This window comes from Pelophylax lessonae (genome assembly GCF_965119305.1).
Source record: "Pelophylax lessonae genome assembly, chromosome: 8".
Taxonomy (NCBI): Eukaryota; Metazoa; Chordata; class Amphibia; order Anura; family Ranidae; genus Pelophylax; species Pelophylax lessonae.
The window spans coordinates 179099254-179116777 of NC_138775.1; positions in this window are offsets into that span (position 1 = coordinate 179099254).

Sequence of the window (17524 nt, forward strand, 5' to 3'; positions counted from 1 at the left end):
TTAATAGGGATGGCCTTGCGGTTCGCCCGACGATCGGTTTGCGGCAAATTTTTCTTGTTCGCTACCCACCAATTTTGCGAACACATGGCGTTGTTCGCGATGGCCATATTAGTTAACATTGGGGAGAACTTTGACCCATGACACAGCCATCAGGTGGAACGGGACAGCCAATTGAAACATTTCAGCACATGGACATGGCCCCCTACCTTATAAATACACCAGAGCAGGCAGCCATTTCACATTCTGCTTTTTGTTAGCGTAGGGAAAGGTCTGCTGTGTTCATCAAGGAGAGATTGCCAGACACAAATAGTTCTGTTAAGATCCACAAAAGTCCTATTCAGGGCTGGTATTTCAGTATAGGTCTATTACAGTCTCTTTTCAGGTTAGGGACAGGTATCCAGTCTGTGCTTTAGGGACAGATAGAGATCAGCAGTGACACACATCGCTCTGTTAATGTCCACAAAAGTAATTTAACCACTTTACCACCGGAGGATTTTGCTGTCTTACGTCTGGGCCACTTTTTGCGATGCAATGCCGTACCCAAACAAAATTTACGTCCTTTTTTTCCCACAAATAGAGCTTTCTTTTGGTGGTATTTGATCACCTGTGCAATTTTTACTTTTTGCGCTATAAACAAAAAAAGAGCGACAATTTTGAAAAAATAACAATATTTTTCACATTTTTTTATATGAAATTCCCCCCCAAAAAAATGTAAAAATCAATTTTTTTTATCATTTTAGGCCAATTTGTTTTCTGCTACATATTTTTGGTAAAAAAAATCGCAATAAGCGTATTTTGATTGGTTTGCACAAAAGTTTTTGCGTTTACTAACTAAGGGAAAGATTTCTGTTGTTTTTGGTGGTTTTTTTTTAACGAGTAATAGCGGCGATCTGCGATTTTTTTTGTGGGACTGCGACATTGCGGCGGACAGATCGGACCCTTGACTGACATTTTTGACACTTTTGGGGGTACCAGTGACATTACTACAGTAATCAGTGCTATACATATGCGCTGTTACTGTAAAAATGACACTGGCAGGGAAGGGGTTAATTTTATTGGAGAGGGAGGGGTTAATGTATGCCTGGTGCTTACTGACGTGTGGGGGGAGGTGACTGAGTGACACAGGGACAGATCGCAGGTTCAGCTATGCTGAAACCTGCAATCTGTCACTGTCTATCACTTAGGAGATCCGCCCGCTTTGTTTACACAAGCGGGCGGATCTCAACACTCGATTCCCCGACAATGAGGGAAGAGCAGCGGTGATCGCCGCTGCTTCTCCCCTGGCCCGACTCCCGCTGTGACTGAATACAGCGGGAGCGAGCCTCCGGCGGTGCGCGTGCGCCGGCGAGAGAGGGGGATGTCTGGCGACGTAGGTCTACGTCGCCAGACGTTATCGAGCCACTTTGCCGCAGTAGAGCTCTAGTGAGCAGTGTGGAAGTGGTTAAAGGGCTGCAATTTATTTGGTATAGGTGTACAGTTTCTGTTCAGTTTAGGGACAGGTATCCAGTCTGTGCTCCAGGGACAGATAGAGATCGGCAGTGGCACAAATCGCTCTGTTAATGTCCACAAAAGTAATTTAAAGGGCTGCAATTTATTTGGTATAGGTGTTCAGTTTCTGTTCAGTTTAGGGACAGGTATCAAGTGTGCTCTAGGAACAGATCAGCAGTGACACAAATCCCTCTGTTAATGTCCACCAAAGTAATTTAAAGGGCTGCAATTTATTTGGTATACAGTAGGTGTGCAGTTTCTGTTCAATTTAGGGACGGTGTCCAGTGTGCTCCAGGGACAGAGATCAGCAGTGACACAAATCGCTCTGTTAATGTCCACAAAAGTCATTTAAAGGGCTACAATGGTGTGATAGACCAGTGGCCCCCCAATACCCCATATTGAAGTGGGGTGTTATTTAACAGTATACTTTTCTAAGAGTGTATTTTAGTCCTGCAAAAAATTCGGCCTCTTTTGCTGTGTTAACTGTGCTACACACAGTGACCACAGTTACTGGCCAATTATTTGTAGAACTGGTGTAATAAACCTGTGGCCCCCCCAATACCACATATTGAAGTGGGGTGTTATCTGAGTACACTTTTACAAGTGTATTTGTGTCCTGCAACAATATTGCCTTTTTTGCTGCGTTAAGTCTGATACACACAGTGCCAAACTCACTGGCCAATTTTTTGAACAACTGGTGTGATAGACCAGTGACCCCCCAATACCACATATTGAAGTGGGGTGTTATCTGAGTATACTTTTCTAAGTGTATTTGTGTCCTGCAACAATATTGCCTCTTTTGCTGCGTTAACTCTGATACACACAGTGCAAAACTCCCTGGCCATTTTTTTGAACAACTGATGTGATAGACCAGTGGCCCCCCAATACCACATATTGAAGTGGGGTGTTATCTGAGTATACTTTTACACGTGTATTTGTGTCCTGCAACAATATTGCCTCTTTTGCTGTGTTAACTCTGCTACACACAGTGCCAAAACTCACTGGCCAATTTTTTGAACAACTAGTGTGATAGACCAGTGGCCCCCCAATACCACATATTGAAGTGGGGTGTTATCTGAGTATACTTTCATAAGTGTATTTGTGTCCTGCAACAATATTGCCTCTTTTGCTGTGTTAACTCTGATACACACAGTGCCAAACTCCCTGGCCAATTTTTTGAACAACTGGTGTGATAGACCAGTGGCCCCCCAATACCACATATTGAAGTGGGGTGTTATCTGAGTATACTTTCATAAGTGTATTTGTGTCCTGCAACAATATTGCCTCTTTTGCTGCATTAAGTCTGATACACACAGTGCCAAACTCCCTGGCCAATTTTTTGAAACACTGGTGTGATAGACCAGTGGCCCCCCAATACCACATATTGAAGTGGGGTGTTATCTGAGTATACTTTTACAAGTGTATTTGTGTCCTGCTACAATATTGCCTCTTTTGCTGCGTTAACTCTGATACACACAGTGCCAAACTCCCTGGCCAATTTTTTAAACAACTGGTGTGATAGACCAGTGGCCCCCCCAATACCACATATTGAAGTGGGGTGTTATTTAACAGTATACTTTTCTAAGAGTGTATTTTAGTCCTGCAAAAATTTGGCCTCTTTTGCTGTGTTAACTATGCTACACACAGTGACAACAGTTACTGGCCAATTATTTGTAGAACTGGTGTGATAAAACTGTGGCCCCCCAATACCACATATTGAAGTGGGGTGTTATTTAACAGTATACTTTTCTAAGATTGTATTTTAGTCCTGCAAAAATGTGGCCTCTTTTGCTGTGTTAACTGTGCTACACACAGTGACAACAGTTACTGGCCAATTATTTGTATAACTGGTGTGATAAAACTGTGGCCCCCCAATACCACATATTGAAGTGGGGTGTTATTTAACAGTATACTTATCTACGTTTGTATTTTAGTCCTGCAAACATTTGGCCTCTTTTGCTGTGTTAACTGTGCTTCACACAGTGACAACAGTTACTAGCCAATTGTTTGTAGAACTGTTGTGATAAACCTGCGGGCCCCCAATACCACAGATTGAAGCGGGGTGTTATATACCTTTTTCCAGATACACTGTGATTCTCTAGAGACTTTTGCCAAAGGGTAATTTAAAAACATAACAGGCAGAGGAAGAGGCAGACACTTACGCAGGGGTGGTAGGGGTAGGGCAGGAGCAGTAGGCCGGAGCCAAAGTGTGAAGTTTCAGAAGGTGCATTCGATTACATCAAAGGACACACCAGACTTGGTTGAGGTGCTCGCTCAGCCTTCCTCTTCTGCACCCTCCTCATCCTCTCTATCTGCACCCTCTTCACTCTCTGCTGTTTGCACCCCCAAAGACACCACCACAAACAACAACTCCACCACATACCCTCCGCTTGCGTCACTGGAATTATTTTCCGATCCATCACAAGAAATTTGCGATGCGCTGCCATTGTTGGCATCGGATCAGGAAGAGGAGGTAGCAACAGCAGCCACTCAGCAGTCTGACGACAGTACCCAGATCAGCCCAAGGAGGTGGGTCCCCGCTGTTGCTGCCTACTCCGAGATCTCGAATGTTAGTTGTGGGGAAGGTGACGTGGATGATGACGTGTCTATGGACGTCACGTGGGTGGCCACAAGAGAGGAAGAGGAGGGGAGTTCAGAGGGAGAGACGGACCGGCAGATAGTGAGCAGAGGCAAGCAGAACTTGCATTGCACAAGAGGTACAAAGCAGGCTGCAAATGTATCAGGAGCCAGCCATCAACCATGTACAGTCACATCTGGCGCTCCCAGGACGCCGGCACATGGCTCTGCAGTGTGGGCTTTTTTTAATGTGTCCGTTGCTGACAACAGTGTTGCCATCTGCAGCCTTTGCAGTCAACGCATAAGTCACGGTAAGCCCAACACTCACCTAGGGACGACCGCCTTAAGAAGGCACCTAAACTCCCATCACCGAGCCCTGTGGGAGCAACAGCGTCAGAGCCCACAAAGCCACAATTCAGGCTCTCACCGTCCAGCCTCTTCTCCTTCTCCTCTCTCCTCACAATTGTCCTCCACTCCACCTTCCATGATGCCGTCGTCACGTTGTTCTGGAAAAAGGCAGGCTTCTGTGGCCTATGTGAGCGGAAAAAAATGATGACGCCAGATAACCCTCTTGCCCAACGTTTGACTGCTGGGTTGTCGGAACTGATAGCCCGCCAGCTACTGCCATATCAACTGGTCGACTCGGAGGCCTTTCATAAATTTGTGGCCATTGGAACACCACAATGGAAGGTCCCAGGCAGGAAATATTTCTCGCAGAAGGGCATTCCAGAGCTGTATGGCCATGTTCAGCGGCAAGTGAATATATCTCTGGCACACAGTGTTGGTGCCAAGATACATCTGACCATAGAAACATGGTCTAGCAAACACGGGCAGGGAAGGTATATGACTTTTGCTGCCCACTGGGTGAACCTTCTGACGGCCGTCAAGCATGTAACCCGTGGCACCCGTGTAGATTTGGTTGTACCACCACGGATTGCATGCAGGCCTGCCTCTTCTTCTCCTCCTCCTCCATTCTCTCTCTCCTCCTTGGCTGACTCCTCCTTTTCCACTGCTACCGTCTCATCCGCTGCGCCACCCAAGATCCCCAGAACCTATTCCACATGCCAGGTGAGACGATGCCATGCTGTGCTGTGTCTGTTGTGCATGGAAGCCAAGAGCCACACTGGTTCTGCACTCCTTTCAGCTTTGCCTTCACAGGCAGATCAGTGGCTGACACCACTCAATTTGACAGTTGGTAAAGTGGTGTACGACAACGGTGCCAATCTGTTGAGCGCACTGAAACAGGGCAAAATAATACACGTGCCATGCATGGCACACGTCCTGATCTTGGTCGTGCAGTGATTCGTTGCCAAATACCCTAAGGTCCAGGACGTCTTGCGGCAGGCCAGGAAAATCTCGGGCCATTTCAGAAGATCTTACACAGCCATGGCTCGCCTTGATGATATTCAACGGCGACACAACCTGCCTGTCAGGCATCTTATTTGTGACTGCCCGACGCAATGGAACTCAACGTTGCATATGCTTGATAGGCTGCTCCAGCAGAAACGTGCAGTTAACGACTACCTGCACGAACTCTGCGGCAGGACAGGTTCTGGGGGGCTTGGGTTATTTCACCTCGCCAGTGGCTGCTCATGCGCGACGCATGCAGACTTCTGCGGCCATTTGATGAGATCACCAAACTGGTCAGTCACGGCCAGGGCGCCATCAGTGACATCGTACCTTACGCCTTCTTTCTGGAGCGTGCATTGTGTCGTGTCATTGATCAAGCCATCGAGAAGCAGGAGCAGGAAGATGAGGAAGTCGCAATGTTGGATGAATTCCCAGTGGGTGTTACTCCATCTGAGACAAGTCAACAGCAGGAGTCTAAAGAGGAGTCAGAGGAGGATGGTGGCGGGGGGGATGAAGAGGAGCAAGAAGAGCATGTTTTAAACCTTTCTGGGATCCCTGGTGTTATCCGTGGATGGGGGGAGGAGAACGAGGACGACATTATCCTGGATGATGAGCTGGAAGCAGGCCACTACACCGCTTCCAGTTTAGTGCGAATGGGGGCCTTCATGCTCCAGTGTTTTAAGGGGGACCCCCGTATAAAAAGCATAAAGGCCAAGGACCAGTACTGGGTGGCAACGTACTTAGACCCCCGGTACAAACAAAAAATGGTGGAAATGTTACCACAATCACAGAGGGCGGTCAGAATGCAGCACTTCCAGGCCTTGCTGCTGGAAATGCTGCATTCTGCTTTTGCGTGCGCTGGCAGAGGAATTTCCAGTCACAGAGAGACAGTTGAGGGTAGCAATCCAACAGCGCCTGCAAGAAGAGGGCGGTTTGAAGATGTCTTGGTCACTTCAGATATGAGATCCTTCTTTCAGCCGAACCATTGACAGCTGTACTCTGGATCCAGCATCAGGGAACGCCTAGACCGACAAATTTCCGACTACATACGGCCGATGTGGACGCTCTGAGAAGTGATGAACCTCTGGACTACTGGGTGGGCAGGCTTGACCTCTGGCCAGAGCTTGCACAATTTGCAATGGAAATGTTGGCTTGCCCCCCATCCAGTGTCCTGTCCGAAAGGACGTTCAGCGCAGCAGGGGGGAACGTAACCGATAAGCGCACTTGCCTAGCTCATGACAGTGTAGACTACCTCACATTTTTAAAAAATGAATGAGGCATGGAATTCAACACATGTGACCAGTAGACCATGTTTAATTGAAATTCCTCATGCCAGGCCACAAATATCCGCCAGACCGCCATCCACCCACAACAATTCCTGGTCCTTGTCTTCGCTCAATACAGCAAGATAAAAGGCATTTCATGTCCATTGAATGCCAAATTTTTGCAGCCCAGGACCGACAATTATTTTTTCTGTGAATGCCTAATGTACCTCCAGCCACAGAATACAACTTTCTTTGCTGTCAGGTAAACCCATGTGGGCTAATTTTTGGGGCCTATACTGGCGGACACTTACTTCTGTTACCTGTGAATGCCTAATGTACCTCCAGCCATCAAATACTACGTTGTTTGCTGTCAGGTAAACCCATGTGGGCTAATTTTTGGGGCCTATACAGGCCGACACTTACTTCTGTATCCTGTGAATGCCTAATGTACCTCCAGCCACCAAATACTACATTCTTAGCTGTCAAGTAAACCCATGTGGGCTAATTTTTGGGGCCAATACTGGCCAACACTTACTTCTGTATCCTGTGAATGCCTAATGTACCTTCAGCCACAGAATACAACGTTCTTAGCTGTCAGGTAAACCCATGTGGGCTAATTTTTGGGGCCAATACTGGCCGATACTTGCTTCTGTATCCTGTGAATGCCTTATGTACCTTCAGCCACAGAATACAACGTTCTTAGCTGTCAGGTAAACCCATGTGGGCTAATTTTTGGGGCCAATACTGGCCGACACTTACTTCTGTATCCTGTGAATGCCTAATGTACCTTCAGCCAAAGAATACAACGTTCTTAGCTGTCAGGTAAACGCATGTGGGCTAATTTTTGGGGCCTGGAATGGCTGACACTTACTTCTTTATCCTGTGAATTCCTAATTTTTCAGACTGGAATTGAAAATCAATGGGTCTGTCAAGGTTCCGCCAAATTGTGGAATGGATGCGGACTCATTTTATAGATGTGTGAATGGACCCTATATGTATTTGATATGTATTTACTGGCTGCTGTCAGTTCTGGCTGATTTATGAAAAAAAAATAATAATTTTTTTGCTGTAAAAAAAAAAATTTTAGGGCAACTTTTCCAATTGCAATACTTCTGTTATGACATTGTCCATGTGCTGGGACTATTTGTGCACAGCTAGTAAGTCTTTTGTGGCTGCAAATATGACCTAAAGTTTTTTAAAGTTCGCCTCCCATTAAAGTCAATGGGGCCCACCGCGAACTCGCGGTTCACAGACTTTTGAGAAAATTTGCGGCTGAGGTTCACGAACCGCCCTGGCCGATGTTCGTCCATCACTAGTCATTAACTGTAATAAAGATCAACAAATGGTAAAAAGGATACTAAAGTAGGATTCAAAACTTGCCTAAAAAGCTAAATGGGGGATAGGCATTTAAATGTTATTTAATAAAACATCTTCAGGATTTCCAGAAGTATTTGTCACAAGGGCTTCCCTAAGTCTCTAAGTGATAGTAAGCTTTTACCAAGTAAGCCCTCAAAATTTCCACTCGCCTGCTCTCATCAGGCAAGTGGAAATAAGCTGAGCACGAGAGTGGAAACGCATCCGAGGGGGGGGGAGGATGGGCTTGAACAGGAGCCGATTCTCCTCCCAGCCTTCGCCCCTGTCATTCTCTTAGAAGTGCCTGGCATACAGCAGTCAGCAAAGAACTAGATGAGGTGGTGAGGGGGTTGGTCTCGAGCCACAAAAGGTAAATTTTCCTTAAACCAAGCTGGTGATTGGTTTCTCAGACAACCAATCATTAACTTGTTAATTAGGAAAAGTTAACTTTGGCAGCTCCTGTTCCCCTATTCAGTGCTGTGCTCCTCTGTAAGTCTCTCTGCATCCTAAATCAGTGAAAGTGGTTTTAATTTTTTAAATTCTATAGTTAACCACTTTAAGACCGGAAGATTTTTCCCCTTAATGACCAGGCCCTATTTTGCAATTCGGCACTGCGTTACTTTAACCACTTAAGCCCTGGAAGATTTTACCCCCTTCCTGACCAGGGGGTATTTTGCGATTTGGCACTGCGTGACTTTAACGGACAATTGCGCGGTCATGCGACGCTGTACCTAAACGAATTTGATGTCCTTTTTTTTCCCACAAACAGAGCTTTCTTTTGGTGGTATTTGATCACCTGTACGATTTTTTGATCATGCGCTATAAACAAAAAAAGAGCGTAAATTTTGCAAAAATAGCAATATTTTTCAAATTTTTTTATATGAAATTCCCCAAAAAAAATGTAAAAATCAACATTTCTTAACATTTTCGGCCAATTTGTTTTATGCTACATATGTTTGGTAAAAAAAATCTCAAAAAGCGTATTTTGATTGGTTTGCGCAAAAGTTATCGCGTTTACTAACAAAGGGAAAGATTTTTGTCATTTTTGTTGGTTTTTTTTTAACGCATAATGGCGGCGATCTGTGATTTTTTTTGCGGTACTGCGACATTGGGGCGGACAGATCGGACCCTTGACTGACATTTTTGACACTTTTGGGGTTATCAGTGACATTACTGCAGTAATCAGTGCTATACATATGCACTGTTACTGTAAAATGACACTGGTAGTAAAGGGGTTAACTTCATTTGAGAGGGAGGGGCTGTGTGTGTCCCTAGGGGCGTGTTTCTAACTGTGATTGGCTGTGGCTTGAGGTGTAGGAACAATGATCAACGGTCCTACATAGTAGAACCGTATGATCACTGTTTCTACACAGGGGAGAATGACAGGCGGCTTGTTTACACTAGCCGCCTGCCTTTCTCCCGCTGTCACGGACGATCGTGAGTGAGCGGCGGACATCGGGTCCGCCGCTCACAAGCGCGGGGGCGGTCCGTGACCGAGCAGGAGCGCGCCGGTTCCTCACTTTGCCTGTGAGGGGCTGACCGCCGCAGTATATGTACTTGCGGCGGTCGGCAAGTGGTTAACAGACAGCGGCGCTGTAAAACCCAAATAAAATTGACGTTCTTTTTTCCCCACAAATAGAGCTTTCTTTTGGTGTTAATTGATCACCTGTGTGATTTTTATTTTTTATGTTATAAACAAAAAAAGAGCGACAATTTTGAAAAAAAAACAATATTTTTCACATTCTGCTATATGACATTCTCAAAGAAAAACAATTTTAAAATCAAAATTTTTTTACATTTTTAGGCCAATTTGTTTTCTGCCACATATTTTTGGTAAAATAAAATCGCAATAAGCGTATTTTGATTGGTTTGTGCAAAAGTTATTGCGTTTCCTACTAACTACGGGAAAGATTTATGTCCTTTTTATAGTTTTTTTTTTACTAGAAATGGTGGCGATCTGCGATTTTTTGCGGGACTGCGACATTGTGGCAGACAGATAAGACCCCTAAATTACATTTTTGACACTTTTGGGGGGACCAGTGACATTACTAAAGTAATCAGTGATAAAAATATGCACTATTACTGTAATAATGACACTGGCAGGGAAGGGGTTAAGAGTATAGGAGATCAAGGGTTTAAATGTGACCCTAGGGGAGTTATTCTAACTGTGGGGGGGCGTGGCTTTTTGAGATGACCATAGAGACATGTGATCCTATATAGAAGGATCACATGAGCTCTTTGATCATTTCAGGGAGAAGGACAGTCCGCTGTGTGTACAACAGCCGACCGTCCTTCTCTCTCAGCGGGGAGCGATCGCGGTTGTGTCAGGCGGCAATTGGAGCCTCCCGGCCTGTGCATCGGCTTTCCTGCTGCCGAGTGGGGGCAGGAGCGTGCCCCCTAGCTTCCCACACGCGACCGACGTAGACCTACGTCGGTTTGCCGCAGTAAAAAGGCGGTGGGTGGTCGGAAAGTGGTTAATATAGCATTACATTTTTACTTAACAAGGCAGTAATGATGTGTACAGTGCCAATAGTAGTCAATCATATTTTATCCTTATTTTATTTATCACAGTCAAATCAATGAAATATGCTTTATGTTAATATTGGTAAAGTTGTTGTTGTTAATATATATTTTTGTAACTTAATTCTGCCTAAAACATTTAAAAGTATAATTTCATGAGATAATTTACAAGGACGTGTTTGGGGGCGAAATTAGGGGTGGGGCAATTGGTGGCAAGTAACTCTTAAGGCCTGGCTAGTTGCTCAACACTTGAAATTTTGAGCCCTGCCCTAAGTGATAGTGAACTTCTCCAAGAGTTCAGTTGTTTGGTAGACAAGGCTGCTTTCTTAATTTCGGTCAATCCCAGTAGCTCCAATTGCAGTGCACCTTTATCTCAACTTGTCCTTGACCACACGAAATGCATTGGCTAATGAGTTTGAGTATATTTGCTGAAATATAGGCATCCTCCCAACAGATCTGGATGGAACTTAAAAATGACCTTCACATGAGACCTTACAATTTTGAGGAATAAGATCTAAATTATAATGCTAAGCCTGTGTTGGCAGAACCTCAACTGGAATCCTAATTGTCAATTCCCTTTAGAAAAATTTCTATCCTCATACAATTCAACAAATACTGGGGTTGATTTACTAAATCTAGAAAGTGCATAATCCAGTGCAGTTCTGCATGGTAGCCAATCAGCTTCTAACTTCAGCTCGTTCAATTAGGCTTTGACAAAAAAACACTGGAAGCAGAATGGTTTCTATGCAGAGCTGCACTACTGCAGATTTTGTACTCTCGAGTCTCGAGTAAATCAACCCCACTATGTTCAACAGTTTTAAAATTCCCGATTATGTTTACGGAGCAATGTTATACATCCTGACCCAATTGTATGATATGTAACAGCTCCTAAATTCTGTTCTTACTATTCTGTCCTATTTTTCTTTGTAAGTAAACATGCTAGAATGATTCCTTTCTTAACAAAAGTACACTTCAAAAAAACTTTGTCTTCAGTGTTTACCGTAAAATCCTATCATAACGTGAAGAAATATGCTACAATTTTCCTTGGCATTGCACATTTATGTGCCTCATTTGGTTCATATGATTCATTTAATTTCTAAAGAACCATTATTCCTTTCAACGCTGCTCTGTTCTTTGAACCTTTAACACAAATCTCATGTAGATTAATTGGAAGGACAAGGAGTGGGTGGGAGTAGAACAGGCAATGGAGAGTAGGACAATACAAAAAAAATCTATAAACTCCTAAAGCACATGCAGAAAAATTATCATAAATTACCTAGTGACCTCTATTTTTATATAATATGGCATTCAAATGAGTTTCAAAAGGCCCAGAATACATATGAGGACAGAATTGCAATATCCAGTTTTTGTTTGATCTTGGTTGTAATTATTTGTTTTTAAAAATGAAATGATTTGTAGTATTAGATGAAAAAAACCTGCAGATAGAATTCTTTGCACTGCATCTGAATTAAAAAATCAAGTCCTGAATCCTCTACAATCTACACCTCCAATCTTGCAGACCAAGTTTGATTGGTCAATGGTAAATCCCTGTAAAATTTATTATTTGGGAATCTTTAGATGTATAGCTTGACGTAACAAAACAAAATCCAATATGCCAGTTCTGTCAGTGAGCATCATTTTGTGTACACGAGACTTCTAAAATTAGTATGTAAAGTTTTTTTGACAGATGATGAACCCATTTTTTGAAGTTGGATCTTTTGGACTGCTCTCAATCTCACCCTTAAAAATTCTCAGATGCTCGTGCAACACTAAAATTCAAAGGCCAGCTGTGCTGATTTGCTGAGTGTTCACGTTCCTGTGGGACCCAGTAGGCTCGGTCTCTGACATTCCACTAATATTTTAATGCTTACTAATTTTCATAATGATGTAGCACTGCTCCCTTGAGGGCTGCTGGATTTCTCACCTTTTTGGGTCCCTCTGGGTTACCGGTAGCAACTGCATGCAGAACTTAACACTTTACTTTCCGGCTCAGTCAATGAACAGTCCAGGGGTTGTTGTTGTTTTATTTTATATGGGGATGGGTGGGATACTTCAGAACTTGAACTATTCACAATGCTGAGGACTTCTATCTGAGGATGCGGCTAGGCCACTGTTTCACCTTGCCACTATCTGAAATTTTAGGGTACTCGCCTAGCACCCCCTTTCACTCCACCAGCTGACACCCATCCTCTGACTACTCTACTCTGGGGTGGCCCCCTTTCTGGTTAGGCACTTAGACACTATCCCCTGTACTCACGATACTGTTTTTCCCAGGTTCTCCTTAAAGGCGAAGGGTCACACTGAACACCCAGCACATTGCACAATGGCAGGAAAGGTGTCAGTGCGTTGCCTGACCAATATAAACGGTAATACAAAAAGTGGTCACCTCCCCCACCTATAACTGGTCTTGATAGCAAGGAGCACTGAAAGGGCAAACGCAGATCAAAAAAGCAAGGGGATTTCCAGTCACTACTTACCAACCAGCCAGGTTATGTGCAACTAAACCCCTATTTTTAACGCATACTGTTAGACAGGTTAATTTGGTTGGTTGCTGGCTGACTGGAAATCCTCTTGCTTTTTTGATCTGCGTTTGCCCTTCCAGTGCTCCTTGCTATCAAGACCAGTTATAGGTGGGGGAGGTGACCACATTTTGTATTATCGTTTATATTGGTCAGGCAACGCACTTTGCTGCCATTGTGCAATGTGCTGGGTGCTCAGTGTGACCCTGCACCTTTAAGGAGGGGTGGGCTCCCTCCAGTCACCTGTCCTCCATCTATCCATTAGAATACATGTGCTCTCACTGTGGAGGCTCTTTAAAGGTAGAGTTATGGTCTGCAGATATCAGGGTGCCTTGCCGTGGCCTGCAGCTTACGCATGTACTTACAAATGTGTGCAACTAAACCCCTGTTTTTAACACATACTGTTAGACAGGTTAATTTGGTTGGTCACTGGCTGGTTGGTAAGTAGTGACTGCAAATCCCCTTGCTTTTTTGATCTGCGTTTGCCCTTTTAGTGCTCCTTGCTATCAAGACCACTTATAGGTGGGGGAGGTGACCACTTTTTGTAGTAGCACTTCATAAAGATAGCATATCTCTTCAGATATTGAGCACTGGCCAGCTTATGAGCAATGTCATCAGATATTTTCATGTTTTTCCAAAGAACTTGGCTTGATGTTACTTGATGTTCTCCTATGAATCTTATTCTCTTTTACATTGAATTCTGGTATTTATCACGGGGAAAAAAGCAATAGGCAAATAACTATTAGCAGCACAATTCCTCAACATATGCGTGATAACCGTGTAATACTCAACGTGCAAAAAAAGTGTGATCATACATATGCCTTGTGAATGTAGGACAGGTAATGATGATAATACAAGTGCATTTAGTACCTATTTTATGTGCGAAATATACCATAATATAAAGTGCAGCAGCTGAAAAATGCAAAAATACGTCCAAAAATATATAAAGTGCTACAGCTTATAGTGCAAATAATGTCCTAATGCTTATAAAGTGCATCAGCATAAATAATGATTGCCAACAACTTAAAGTCTCTTCAAGGTGCACAAATCCTTTTCACAGGTGCAAAAGTGTAAGGTGCTGTATGCCAAAAATGAATAGTGATGGTGACACCCTCCGTGTACTAGGAATTTGGGAAGAATGCACACTCACCAGACGTTGTTGATCTTGAATGCCGTATGGCAAGAAAGATCAAATAAAGCTTAAGGGGATCATCCAGATCTGCAATCCATCCGCCCGTGCCTGGAGGAGGTTGGTCCTATAGGATGATGTATGGGGGCACAAGAGACGGACTCCTCATAGTGTAGTATCTTTAAAGATTCCAATTATTTATTTAAAAGATTATGAAAATAAAAATGGTGGTGGTATAGTATAAAAACCGCAATATCCCTGCCCGGAGGGTTCCCGGGTGGATGACTTGCACACTCAGGGAACTGCGCCACTGCCGAGACTTCCTGGTGCGGCGTGCGTTCCAGGCAAGGTACCACAACAAGGCAACGTGCGTTCGAGCTTGACGCATTTCATCATCAGAAGTGATGTCTTCGGAAGCTGGAAGCACGCTGTCCCGTAGCTCGTATATATCCACAAACAGAGATCCACACTCCACCCCCTAGACGTTCCATACAAATAACCAATCGGATTAACCTCGCGGCAATATCCTTATATTAACCCCTTGAATGTGTGCGCTACTGGATGCAATACTACACCATCAGACTCTATATTATTGGGATTAAGGCTAGACAGCACCACTGACAAAATGTTCACACAAAACCGTGCTGACATCACTTTTAAATAATGTCCCTAAAAGTAATAGAATATAATTAAAAAAAACAATCTATGTTGACTAGAGATGTGTGATTAACTCTTAATGTCAACAAAAAATGTACATGGCAATGCATGCAGTATATGTTACTATATTAAGCAATAATATTAATAAAAATCATTTTTAATAACAATGTAGAAACTAATTACCATATTACTTGAACACCAGACAAGAGTGGGTTATGTAACCCTCGTATCACTGTTTCAGTAGTACTGTATTCTTCATATTGTTAAATGTAGAGGACCGATAAAGATAAAGATTTTGTCTCAGGCTCACCTTTTTTTTGCCTCACTCATTAAATTTGCATGTCTTATAGTGATCCAGGTTCCATCAACATTGTTGTGATGTGTTCACACAAGTGTTAAAGTGCATTACTGTGCATTGTGTTAAGGTAATCTTTTGAAAAGAATTGGCTGCCAACACATCAAAATGTCAACGCATGTGCATTGCCCTGGTGTATTGGGTTTTCATTCAAAATGAATGGTATCACAACATAGCAATGCTTATAACATGAGAACAATAACAAATGAGAAGAGATCTGTTTGAGTGGAAGGGAAATCCCCTCTTAGACCTTATCAGATGTTTTCATTGGAAGAATTCCCCTCACTCTCTAAACCAGTGACAGTGGTCACCAAGACAAAAAAAAAAGAGGGGAATTTCCCCAATAGTGATACGGCGTAGTAAAAAAAAAAACCTAATAGAAGTTGTAATCCTGCCATCAAAATGTCAGTTAAAGTAACGCAGTGCCGTACTGCAAAAAAAAAAAAAAAAATGGCTTAGTCATGAACGGGGGTAAATCTTAAAGCACATGTGTGTCCATGGTACACAGCTGTTGTATGTATGTTTCCTGTGCACTGATTGAGGTGGAACAGACAGCTCCCTATCACTGTTCACAATCAGAAGCCAATGGGAGGGATTCCCAACCATGTGGCCACTGTAACAGCCAATCACAGTGGCACATGATCAAGAACCTCACCTCATGTCATCAGCAAAGGGTTAAAGAGGAGCCTCACCCCCTCTGCATTTTTTTTTTATCAATCCCTTCTTACCTTGTTCTCTGGGTTATCCTCAAAAAACATACTCACACGGTGCTGCCCTATGTGGTCCTATGCTTTGTCATGTGGCTTCACTGCCACATGCCTGGTCCCATGTCACCATCATTTTTGCCTAAGTAGCGCTACCCCTGCAGGAGCTGCTGGTAGATTTGTGTCCTCTGCTGCCGAAAGCCTAGTTTGAGGCCTCAATCCTACTGACACCACCAATACATCTTTCTTTAAGCTTTAATGAGCACACACAAGAACTGGACTTACAACTCTATGGAAAACAGCAGAATGTATTGGCAAGGTAAAGTCAACCAACATAGAGCATAAAAATGAGTACACAATCAGATCCACAGGGTTCCTTGCAGTATTTTTGAACTTCAGCATATACTGTGGAACCAACAGCATAACTAGCTCTCCTCATGAGATGAACTGCAGCAAGTGACAACAATAGGTATAAACGGTGTCTAGGCTAAGTCACCTGAGAGCTCTCCCGAAAAGGGGGCCGGGTCAAAGACTAAGGTTATGGATTTGAAGTCAAAAACAAATCTGCCTTTAGGATAAAATCATCTGGCTAGAATCTTTAATATAAATCTTCTGCCAGCTAAGTTATTGCTGTTGAAGACGTTGGCGCACAGAGATGGGGTATGTCAATGGTTTAAGTAGTTAAAGTACCACACCCAGTGAGTTGTACTGAGTATTAGGGATTGATCGTTAGGTACAGTTGCAGTGATTGGATGCAAAGGACAGGTAGATTGGCCACATTGGGCCTAATTCAGTAACAAAAGCAAACTGTTAGAACAGTGGTGCATAGTAAATTGAACCTTCAAGCTTCTTGCAAGTGAATAATAATCTCACTGTCAATGGTTGATTTTAGCAAATCCTCCTGCAGTGACCAGCCGAGCCGTGGGAGGAGCACCCCTTTTTTTTTTCTTTTTACAGGACTTTAAAAGTGTGGCAGGAAGGATGACAAGTAATGTGGCAGAGATTCACCTCTGTGGCTCCTCCAGCAGGCCTGCACAGTGTGGATCACGGCCTACAATCCAGAAGGATACCAAAACACATAATGATGTGACAAAGTCTTGCTCAGTCCAGCAGCCTGGGTCAGAGTGTATCAGCGCCCAGGCTGCACGTGATTCACCAGAGCTTTCTGCCCAATGAAACCTCCTCGCTTTCCGGGCTTTTAATTTTATATACTACCCCCCCCCCATTGTTAATGACCGATATCTCCACCGAAACTACATTTCCCAGCATTATGTAGTCCAGAGTCAATCCCAAACAACAAGCACACCAGGTTGTGGATAAAAAATAATCCTGCATAGCTCAGTGACATGAATTCCTGTTACACTTATGCCTCGTACACACGCACCGATTGTTGGCCGTGAATTTTCGGCCAACGTCCGATCGGCCGATTGTCGGCTTGTTAGTATGATGCTTCCGACAACCGACTGCGACTTTTCGGCCAAACAAAATCTGGTGTGCATGCTATAAAATTTTTGTTGGCTGTCAACAGAACGGCCGTTTGTTCGTCAGTCAGTACAGATTTCAGCAGACAAAAATCAGATGAGCAAGACTGGGCATGCTCAGAGAAG